The 12,024-nt window shown below is 44.1% G+C and overlaps 1 pseudogene; it reads left to right on the top strand.

The window, feature by feature from the left end:
- LOC141434802 (probable beta-hexosaminidase fdl) overlaps positions 1 to 11,096 on the top strand; it is a 168,433-nt pseudogene extending 157,337 nt beyond the window's left edge.
- The last annotated feature ends 928 nt before the right edge of the window (positions 11,097 to 12,024 follow it).

Raw genomic sequence — 12,024 nt, forward strand, 5'->3', positions numbered from 1 at the left:
TGCAAAAGTGCCTAGTTATATTATAAATCCGAAAGTTTGTGGGTGTGTGTATTTATGTTACTCATTCATGCTAAAAATGGCTGAACAAATTGATATTTTGCATGAAATCTTTGATATGTAGTTAAGTTAGCTGGATGTCGCAAATAACACAGACAACTTTTTATTATGCTGATATTCCTATGCAATGCATGTTTGTTACTCCTTCACGCTATAACGGCTGAACGGATTTGGATATAATTTGGTATGTAAATAGCTGGACGTCCGGAATAACACAAAGGCTACTTTGTATCCCGATATTCACATGGGATGCAATAAATGTTTGTTAATCCTGTCACGCTATAACGGCTGAACGGATTTGGATATAACTAGTTTTAAATATTATTGATTATATGTATGTTAGTCTGTAAGGTATTTATTGTATGGGCCAAGTTGCCCGAAAAACATGGATTTATTATTACTATTATTATAAAACCCCGAAATAACCACCGCTTCGCTTGGAATCATAAAAAATTGCAGGGCTGCTTTTAATGCAACGTCAGTGACAACCAGTAATTTTTGGGGATTCCCATAAGAATTCAACAAAAAACCGGAATTTCAATTCAAGTAAGAGTACGTTCTATGAAGTACGAGTGCGAAGCCGCAGGTAAAGTATTGTATTACTTTTAATAAAAAAATGCAAAAGCTTGTAAGTCTGTTTGTATGTTTGTGACCTCATCACGTCTAAACCGCTAAACTGATTTAAATGCTATTCGGTATACAGATGGTTTGAGTATCGGGGAAGGACATAGTATAATTTTTGTCCCGGAAAATTGCATAGTTCCCGCGTGATAACGAAAAAAGAATTCGAGATAAGGAGTCGGCAGATAACAGCTAGTTTTGTATAAATAAGCGTCGGTGCCTCTGGTTGGTTTCATGCTTCAAGTTCCTTCCCAACAGAGAACCTATGTTCGCCCGAGTCGCTGAATCTTTGATAAGCTTTGTCTGGCTATCTTGAGATGAGGGACCAAAATAGGTTTCATTAAGAACACCAATTTATTTACCTTATGTCGTGAGCTGGTGACAATGTGTGTCGGTTATTAAGGTCCCGCTTTTTATGGTGTTACATTTAAAAAAGTGATTCGCTTCGCTTTCTGGCCGCTTAGGCGGTAGCTAAGTATTTCGTCTCATTTTTCTCACGTTAAGCGAGCAATCGTCATTGTGGAAAGCACATGTTTGCTAACCTTTACTTTGGCGGCTTTCCTATTACAAACCTCCGTACTATTTTATAGATATACATAGAGAAGGTAGTCAACTATGTAAAAATCATAAAATTCGATTTGAAATCGTTTAAAACGTATATCTTTTGTTTTTATTTCTTTTTCTTCTTACGGTAGGTACAACTTGAGGCCGGCTATCATTATCAAAATAAATGGTTTATAGATACATTTTTTTTGTTGCCTGGAACAGAGATCCAAGTTGCTCAAATTGGAAGACGTTTGAGCCACGATTTTTATGCCATCTTCCGGTTCTTCCCTTTCGTCAAGAACTGCACCAATTTGTACTTTTCGTTTCACATAATATGACCACCGTATTTAACAATTCAAGGTTCTTGCCTGTTCTCTGCGACATCTTTTCTAATGGAATTTCAATTTGCCTTTCCCGATTCCTTTAACTAACTCGCATTATACCTTGGCCAGCCAAAGAGTGAACGTACCTACCGCGGGATGCATATTCAGCAACGTATAATGTAACAGCCGCACAGTTTTCAACGCTTTTCAATTGATTTAAGTGGATCGGCAGACTCGGAACTTGCATATTTGATCATCGACCCTGCATTGCCACAGTAGGTATAACCAGTAACTGATCTAGTAATAATGCTCTGACTTTCCATACGCTCTAGATCACGCGATTCCTCTCCCGCTTAGACTGTTTTTCCACTTATGATGTCAAAAATGTGGATGATATTCATTAGCTGTTGATCACGACTTCGTTTGTAAATAATTCTTTTAACGCTATCCCGTAGGAACTGTAAAAATTTTCAGTACTTCAGGATAAACACCCGCGAGAACACAATTTTCCGGGGTAAAAAACTATCCTGTCCTTCTCAGGATCTCAAACTATCACCTTAATAAATGTAATTAATTACGATTCGATTGAATAATTTAAGCGCAAAAGGTGCGTAAGCTTTTTTCAAAACAAAAATTATAATACAATTCTGCGACGTCTTTTTCAATGGAGATTGGATTTTCCTTTCCTGATTCCTTTAACTAACTCGTATTTTTGGGCTAAGAAAAAAGAAGATAAAAATGCGAGTACTGCCTTTTCGCAACGTAACGTTTGGAAACCTGTTTCTTTTCGCAACTTTTCATTTCGCAAACTCTTAAACTGTAAATATTTCAGGATTTATTTCAGAGCCATCGTGTAGAACCCTTTAGGTTAGGTTAGGTTAGTTTTATAAAAAATCAGAAATATTCACTGTTTCAGAAATATTAAACGGTTGGGAAATGAATAGTTGCGAAATGAAACAGGTTGACATGGGTTAAAAATATCCTAAAATTTACAGGGATCTAGGGGGTCCCTTAGTTAAGAACCTTTGTGTTTCGTTCATAGAAATTCAATCCCGAATAAACTTATTCTTTGCTGGCTATAAAATATTCAATGCGCGAGTTCGATGCGCACTCAGCCAGTCTTTGTGGATCAATTACTGAGTTTAACTATGCCGTTGCACACTACAAAATTAGCAACCTTTGCAAAAATACGCCTTGCGGTTTACAGCATAAGGATTATGAAGAGTAACAATATGTTTACAAAGGGCTTTATCAATCTGAATAATGGGAATTTGATCAGGCCATTATGCAGTTTGAGAGGATAATATTCTTTACAATGCTAAGCTTAAGTACCTAAGAGTTGGTTTAAAGATCTTCCTGCATTCAACCAGCCGGTAAATCAATTTATACACGGTATTTTAAAATCACTTATTGTGTACTTAATCAAATTACTTGAAGCCGTAGTAGTCTAATTGGTTTGGCTTATGGCCTTTCAAGCAGAGGATCGTGGGTCCAAATCCGAGCTCGCACCTTTGAGTTTTTCGAAATTCATTTGCGTAATTACAATTGAAATTTACCACGAACATCGTGAGGGAACCTGCACAAGCTGCTTATTGCTTGAGGAATTGAGGCTGATCCAATAAACTTGGTTTGCGAAGAGGTTTACAAGTATAAAGCAACAACGAATGTTTAGAAGTTAATATAAAAGTTGAAAGTTTAAAAGCTGCGAAGCAATTCAATGGTCTGCACTGGGCCCGCGTGGGAATTACATTGCATATCGAAAATACAAACTGAGACATGGATGCACAGAAAAACCAGAAAAAGAGACCAGCGCTGGGAATCGAACCCAGGTCCTCAGCAATCCGTGCTGCGTGCTATAACCCCTACACCACCGCTGGACAGGAATTTAGACACGAATTTTTCCTATGCATACATATCTCAGGTTGCTTATTTCTACTACGCTACTTAAATAAAAAAAAACAAAAAGACTCCAAATAACCAATCATAATTACATTGCAGCCAAAATCTTCTTGTTCTAAGACGCAGCAGTGGATCGAATTAGACTGGGATGTAGATGATTTTAATATCAGTCCTGAATATTTCTACTGATGGTTCCCCAGAAGTTTGACTGCACCCCTGTAAATGTTTATTTTGTATTTTTGATTCAAAATGTAGTCATGTTTGTGAAGGGGCAGACTCCAAATACCTACCGGGCAGACAAAGACAGACAACGTTTAAAAACATTTGTCAATCACGATTAAAATCCTGAAAAACATTAACAACACCGCATCACCTAACCCAATCACCCTCCGAAATATTCATTTTAATTTTAAATTGTGCGTAAACACGTACAATTAGGCGGCGCAAATAAAGAATTCAATAGTTTTTTGTGATGTTTTGTACTTACTTGAAAACGCTAGAAGCGTTCACAAACTTAAAATGACATCATTTCAGAAACGGTAGATATACCTACAGTAAAAAGGCAATAAACAGCCAAGAATGAAGTGACCTAAAAGCCCTGAGTGGTAGCTAGCCTTTTAGCTCTTTAGAAATAGACTCCATCGTAAACTGAACGTCGGTCATTGCCGGATATCTTACGACCAGTCTAGGTCTTTTTATTGAAAACACTTATTATACAAGTACACACTATGATTGATTTTTGGAGTCTTTTTGTATTTTTTATTTCAACTCCAAATTTGTTACTCTTACGGGTATCCCGTGAAACCATATCGTAAATACAAACTGAGACATGGATGCACGGAAGAACCAGAAAAAGAGACCAGCACTGGGAATCGAAACCAGGTCCCCCAGCATTCCGTGCTGCGTGCTATAACCCCTACACCACTGGCGCAGCACGGAATGCTGAGGAACCTGGGTTCGATTCCCACTGCTGGTCTCTTTTTCTGGTTTTTCTGTGCATCCATGTCTCAGTCTGTATTTACGACAAGTACACACGTTAAACACGTTCAGTTCCTTGGACGTAAACAAGGGGTAGAGATCCCTTAAAGGGATAAGTCCGTTTTCCAACTTTTTGGTGGTTAGGTTATAATACGAGTAATGCGCATATTTCTACCACTTTCGAATTTACGCGTGATGCCTTATAGGGAAATCAGTCAAGACGGCAATCACGCAGTTTTGAACCAAAGTTGGTTTCACTTTTAAACATTTGTAAATAGAAACCAATTTTTATCGGAAATATTTATATTTCGTTATCGATCTTAGAAACGAAATAGTAAAATGGTCAATCTAGTAGTATAATTGGTGGTTAATAGCCGTCCGTAAGATATGTTATTTCGTGAAAGAAAGAAAGTTTGTATTTTAGAGAAATTTGGTATATCGATAGATGGAAAGATCATGGAGGAATCAGGAAGTCTTAAAGATCATGTGACGTGTGGACGCCCACGTCGGACAACCGAGGACTGGCGAGGACAAAGACACGCGAATAGATACTTAGTGCAGCGAGCTCTGAACGATCGTTTTGTAAATTCAACCAGTCTGTCTACAGAATTCGGAATGTCACAATCAACAATAAGACGTCGTTTTCATGAAAGCGGTGTACAGTACATCATAGAATATCTGCTAAAAAACCTGCACTTACACCGAGATACAAAGCACAGCGTTTACAACTTGCACAAAAATATTTTAACTACAATTTCAACAACGTCAGTGTTTCCGGAGCGGTACAGCCCTCAAGCCGGCAACGCACCTGTGATACCCCTCGTGTTGGCAGGTGTCCATGGGCGGCGGTGATTGCTTCCCATCAGGTAACCCTGCTCGTTTGCCCCCTCTTATATAAAAAACGTCGTTTTCGTAGTCGTGAAAGTGGTTCATCTACTCGTGATCGCTTGTCTCTGTGGAGAATGAACAATACTAGCGAAAAAGGTTGGTACTCTTCTCGGTGATTGTCAAAAACAAAAAGTTCGAAGAGATGAGCTTAGTTTGAAACGCGTCAGGCAGGCCATGTTGAATCTTATAATGTGTTAATTTATTTCGCACTCAACCCGAGATTAAACCTTATACTATTTATAATAAAGCTCAGTTTTCTAGTATGTCCCATACTTTTGGATACTTGGCTGCTAGGTTACCAGTGGTGCTGTGGAAGTCACTTACGGTCTTAATGTCGGCTTGATATAGTATTTGGCGATTAGCATGTTTCATATAGTACACGATGAATGTCTCGAACAATTTGACCGCTTTGAATGAGTCACTGTTAATGACTCTCTGTATGTTTCCAAGTACTTGATGATCTTGACTACGTATATGACGTATATGACGCTGACTGTACAGGAGATGCTTTTATACATATGTATTGTAAAACTGTGTCGTTACGCTTGATTTCAGAACAATTAGGTATCTTAATGTGGAGTTCTTTTGTTTTAATGCAAGAATGGTCGCAGAATGTCTTTTGTTTCAATGTGCATAAGAATTATGCACGTTTACTCAAGTGAGCAATAATCGGCTTTCGTTAATCCGGTTTGGTCCACGTTAGTGTTTAAAAAAAATGAAAAGTGTTAAAGTGGTTTAATGTTTAATTATTTAAAAAAAGATGCTTCATATTAGACACTGGTTAGTTGGTAATAAAAATAATAGTGAAATAACGTATCGTAACATCAATTAAAAGTGATAAATTAACGCAGCTAAATCGTAACAAATTAATGGGGTCGCTATATCAGGCGGCGGAGGAACGAGGCAAAACGTTTTGTGTCCATTGATATGGGCAAATTAACACCAATCAATCAATTAAAATTGTCGTGAAAGTGAAAAGTGCTTTTTGATTATTGACATAGGTACGTATATTTGTGTACATTTACTTAAACAGTTTTTTAAATATGACGGGTACATTTACATTGGTAAAAGCGGATGGATAGGTTTTTCGGTTCATCGAATTCGAGGTTATTTTATTACGGTACCCTAAAATGGATGAATAACGACACCAATTCCACTTGAGTCTGATTCGTCCGCTGATTTAGTTGTTTGCGAATCGTCTGCTAACAAAAATATCATAAATGCGGTGTTGGAGTTGGATTAATTTGAAATTTGGTATTACCTTCATTGAATAAATATTTGGTTTGTTGGATTTACCTTTGTGTTGTTGGATGAATTATGTGGAAAATGTGATAATTTACAAAAAGATTGAGGTATAGAGTGCAGGGAGAGTATATCAGACATAAGAGTAGACACTACAAGTTGAAAAGGTAAAAGAACCGAAATTTAAATCTACCAAATACATTTGGTACAACACCAACTATGTATTTGAGTCCAACCTAACATTTTTTTCAGTGTAGGTACATATTTAGATTGAATGACAGTGCAATGCAAGTACAGTCAACAAAAGTACAGCCAGCAAAAAACTTGAAAATTATTTCTGTAACGGTGGCGCTTCACTTGACATATTCACCGAAATATTTGCGTGTACGAAAGAGATGTACTATTATTTCATTTCTAGGATGAGCGATGGAGATGTTAATAGCGCAACGCGAATACACAACGCCAAGTCAAGTGCCACGATAGTAGAAGATCCGAACTTGAAAAGATCTGCACTGGTCTGATAATAGAATGAAATGTAGTTTATAATAAATTTAGTATATTAGTAAATATATTAGAAATGGTTTTGCTAAAAAATCATGGACAGGCAATTATTTTTTAAAACTTTTAATAGTTTTTAATTAAATGCAGACAACCCTATATCAACGTGTTCACAATGAAACAGCGGTTACGTTTTAAACAATTTTTGTTCTATTATCTAATCAAGTGAAAGTAACTGACATCGACATAACTGTTTGAGTTTATACCTGGCAACCCAGTAGTTCGTCCAGGTAAACAATAGCAAACCCAACGTCTACATATTCTATAGGTTTTATACTTTAAGTTTAAAAAAAATATTATCTCGATGATGCAACAAAATGTTTTTTTTTTTTAAAAAAATTAAAAATAGCATGTCCAGGATTTTTTTCGCAAATCCATTTGTAATGTATTTTCTAATATACTAAATTTATTATAAAATAAGTTTCATTCTATTATTAGACCAGTGAAGATCTTTTCAAGTTCGGATCTTAAACTATAAGTACTTAAGTTATCTGTGGGATCCTGTAATTGGTTGTGTTGCTGTTCACACTACATATTATCATATTGTGTTTTTAGCTGTTGGTTCTCCTTAAATAAATAACAAAAGCATGTTTGTTTCCAGGTGAAGAACCGATGAGATGGTGACGTGGAGCGAAGCGATGGGGCGCAGCGCCGTGGGGCGGCAGTTCGCGGGCGTGGGTCGCCTGCGCCGCGCCCTGCTGCTGCTCGCCGCCGCCGCCGTGCACCGCCGCCGCGCTGCTCTACTGGCGGCAGCAGACTGACGAGCGCGCCGCGCCGCCCGCTACACACCATGTACTCGTCAGTATCAGTCTCTTAAGCTTTTGATACCGCTCCTCCTCCTCTTAGGCGGTACTCGTCTCACTAGATGGCGCAGCGTGAATGGCTTTCAAAGTCTGTATTACGGGCGCTCCCTGCTATCAGCATGCCATGTGTTGCATAGTGTTTAAAAAGAACAAAGGTTCTGAAGTGTCTCAAAACATTCATTGCCCCGGAACGCTTTTGTCATTACGGATATGCCAAATATCAACATTATTCTAACATCCCGCGTAGCTCACTCGATGAGATTACATCAGACCTCAGCGCTACACTAGCGCTCTAGTGGCGACTCATACGCTCATTGACACCGCTCGCTAGAAACCGCTTTTACATAGACAACGTTCAGTGACGTCATCACGCTTAGTACGGTCGCTATCGGCACCGCTGTCCTAGAAACCAAAGGCTTTAGCCCATTTACATGCATTCGCATGCAGTTCGCGAGTGTGGGCCTCTCGTCAGTACCTATCACATCTTTATGCCGGATTTACATTCAGCTGAATCAGCAGGAAGTGGACAGGACGAGTGTGAACACGATACTTCTCATGCCATTGCCACTCGCGATGCTTGGTGCTCCCAAAGAGCGGTTTATTTTTGTGCGGAAGGCAAAGGAGTGCGTGTTTACATTCTGCTCCATCTTCTATTTACAATGCAATGTTTCGATGGATGGACAGATAATTATCATCCACAATTTTCTGCGATGAACTTTCTTTTTCTTTCTTTTTTTGTATTTAATATCTTTTTAAATATCGAACATAATTATGTTATCTATATCGTCAAAAGACACCGCGGACGCTGTAATTATTCGACGTCTGCCATTGCCGAAACTCGAAAGCGAAGTGAGTGGTAAGGCAGTATAGGTAGAGTCATTCACGATGACGCGTGCCGTATGGTTCTTATTACAATGTCATTAATGTCTAATTTTGCCAAAATCACGCGTCTTCTTGGATGGCACTAGGTATATACCTATATCGCATAGGTATAGGTATATGCATATGCAAAACAAACTCTAGCTCGATCCTGCTGCAGTAGTATCGAGTAAATTATTGCCGGCAGCACAAGGGGCAGATTGCTGAATGTAGTATTTATTACACACGCACGCGAGAGATAAGTGAATGTGAAAGACAATAACAACTGGCGCAGCGCTGGCTTCTGGAGAGGTCTTTTGAGCACGAGTCAAACGACATCATAAAGAACGTGACTCACCACGAGAGTGTGAACAGAAACTCATAAGCCATCGGGTGCCACACGAGATATGAGGACACACGAATTAAAAAATAATGATATTTTCTGAAAATGCCCGTAATACTGCTGCCTGTTTCAATCAAAGCATTCTTTTGTTTTTCAGGGGCGACGAGCCTCAATGGACCTGGATATGCCGCAACGATCGATGCGAACGCTTGCTCGTATCGGAGTCGACGACGTTGCAGTCGCTGGCGACGTGCAACATGCTGTGCGCGTCGACGCAGCTGTGGCCGCAGCCCACGGGCCCGGTGAGCCTGGCCACGCTGGCCGTGCCGCTGCGCGCCGACGGGCTGGCGCTGCACGTGCTGGCCTCGCCGTCGCCCGAAGTGACCGACCACCTCGGCGACGCGTTCGCGCTCATGCGCGAGGACCTGCGCGCGCTCGAGCGCACCGTGAGCGAGGCGCGGCGCGGCGCCGCCGGCCCGCCGCGGCCCGTGCTCGTGCGCGTCGGCGTCAACGGCTCCGGCGACCCGCGCATGCGCCTCGACACCGACGAGAGCTACAAGCTGTCGCTCGGCCCGCACGCCGGCCGGCTCGTGGCCAACATCACCGCGCAGAGCTTCTGCGGAGCGCGCCACGGCCTCGAGACGCTGGCGCAGCTGGTCTGGGCCGACCCGTACGCGGGCTCGCTGCTCGTGCTCGAGGCGGCCGCCATCGAGGACGCGCCCGCGCTTCAAGTACCGCGGCTTGTTACTGGACACCGCGCGGAACTACTTCCCGGTGGGCGAGCTGCTGCGCACCGTGGACGCGATGGGCGCCAACAAGCTGAACACGTTCCACTGGCACGCCAGCGACTCGCAGGCGTTCCCGCTGCGGCTGGCGAGCGCGCCGCAGCTGGCCGCGCACGGCGCGTACGGCGCGGGCGCCGTGTACACGCCGGACGAGGTGCGCGCCGTGGTGCGCCGCGCGCGGCTGCGCGGGGTGCGCGTGCTGCTGGAGGTGGACACGCCGGCGCACGTGGGCCGCGCCTGGGCCTGGGCGCCGCCGCCGCCTCGGACACCTCGCGCACTGCGTCGAGGCCGAGCCCTGGAGCGTGTACTGCGGCGAGCCGCCCTGCGGCCAGCTCAACCCGCGCAACCCGCACGTGTACTCGCTGCTCGAGCAGATCTACGCGGAGATAATCCAGCTGACCGGCGTCGACGACCTGTTCCACCTCGGCGGCGACGAGGTGTCCGAGCGCTGCTGGACGCAGCACTTTAACGACACGGACCCGATGGAGCTGTGGCTGGAGTTCCGCGCGCGCGCGTACCGGGCGCTGGAGCGCGCCAACGGCGGCAAGGCGCCCGAGCTGACGCTGCTGTGGTCGTCGCGGCTGACGCGCTCGCCGTACCTGGAGCGCTGGACGCCAACGGCTCGGCGTGCAGGTGTGGGGCGCGTCGCGCTGGCCCGAGTCGCGCCGCCGTGCTGGACGCGGGCTTCCGCGCGGTGATCTCGCACGTGGACGCCTGGTACTGGACTGCGGGTTCGGCTCGTGCGGGACAGCTCGGACGGGCACTGCGGGCCGTACCGCTCGTGGCAGCAGATGTACGAGCACCGGCCGTGGCGGAGGAGGCGGGCGGAGGCGTGGGCGGGGGCGGCGCGTCGTCGGCGGGCGAGCCGGCGGCGGCGTGGCGCGTGGAGGGCGGCGCGGCCTGCCAGTGGACGGAGCAGCTGGCGCCGGGCGGGCTGGACGCGCGCGTGTGGCCGCGCGCCGCCGCGCTGGCCGAGCGCCTGTGTCGGACCGCGCCACGACCGCCGAGGCCGACGTGTACCTGCGGCTGGACACGCAGCGCTCGCGGCTGCTGGCGCGCGGGGTCCACGCGGCGCCGCTCTGGCCGCGCTGGTGCACCCACAACCCCCACGCCTGCCTCTAGCTCCGCACCCCCGCTGCGGCCCTGCCCGGGCCCGCCCCGGACCGAGCCTCGGTCGCAACGTGACAGTATAGGTGGAGTTCAAAAAGTTGGGACACCTTAACGATGGTAGTTGAAATTTCTATGAAAGTTTTCCGTAGTGGCACGAAAATTATTTACGCATACAATTGTATTATTATGAGTAAAACTACTATTATATAGTGCTCCAACTGTTTGGTCTCTACCTATGTACTATCGAATCGACCGAATCGTGACCAACTGTGGAACCTTTTCCCAGAAACGCGTAGTGAAATCGCATTGCTTGACAAGGGAATTATTTACGAAACTTACTGTGAGAAAGTTCTATAGTGGATCAGGAATCAAATAGTTCGATAGTAGGTTGTTTGTTCCCGAATTCTTGTTACGATACGAACTTTATTCCATAAGTTCAGCGAGTTAAACGCTTCTATTGTACATAATAAACTTGACGTAAGTAGACAACAGGGGCCGCATTGTTTAATGCAGACGTTTTCAACCGGTGTGCCGCGTATTTTTTTTTTAGGTGTGCCGCGAAGTGTACGTTGCATTGAAACCATGAATAGCTTTTAGTGAGGAAATTTACGTTACTTTTGGGGTTTCGTACCTAAAGGTGTCAACGAGACCCTATTATTAAGCCTCCGCTGTCCGTTGTGTTACAGAATTTATGAGTATACTGTACGGAACCTTATACAGGCCAGTCCGACTCGCTCTTAGCTATTTTTAAATGGTGTGCCGTGAAACTTTGATGAACGAAAAGTGTGCCGTTAAAACCTCACTTTCGTATTAAATAGTATAAGTCTCAGACGGACGGAACGACACGAACTTCCATTTTCGAATTTCTTAGTAGACCAGCGGGTCTAACGCGTTGGCGCTAGCGGTCGCATTCATCGTCTTCTTTTACCCTCCTATAAGGCTATAACGCTTGACAGAAAGAAGCGGTGACAACGATTGCGATTTCAAGTTCGCTAAACAATAAGGCCCTGATT

The sequence above is a fragment of the Choristoneura fumiferana genome, chromosome 14, assembly GCF_025370935.1.
Source record: "Choristoneura fumiferana chromosome 14, NRCan_CFum_1, whole genome shotgun sequence".
Classification (NCBI taxonomy): Eukaryota; Metazoa; Arthropoda; class Insecta; order Lepidoptera; family Tortricidae; genus Choristoneura; species Choristoneura fumiferana.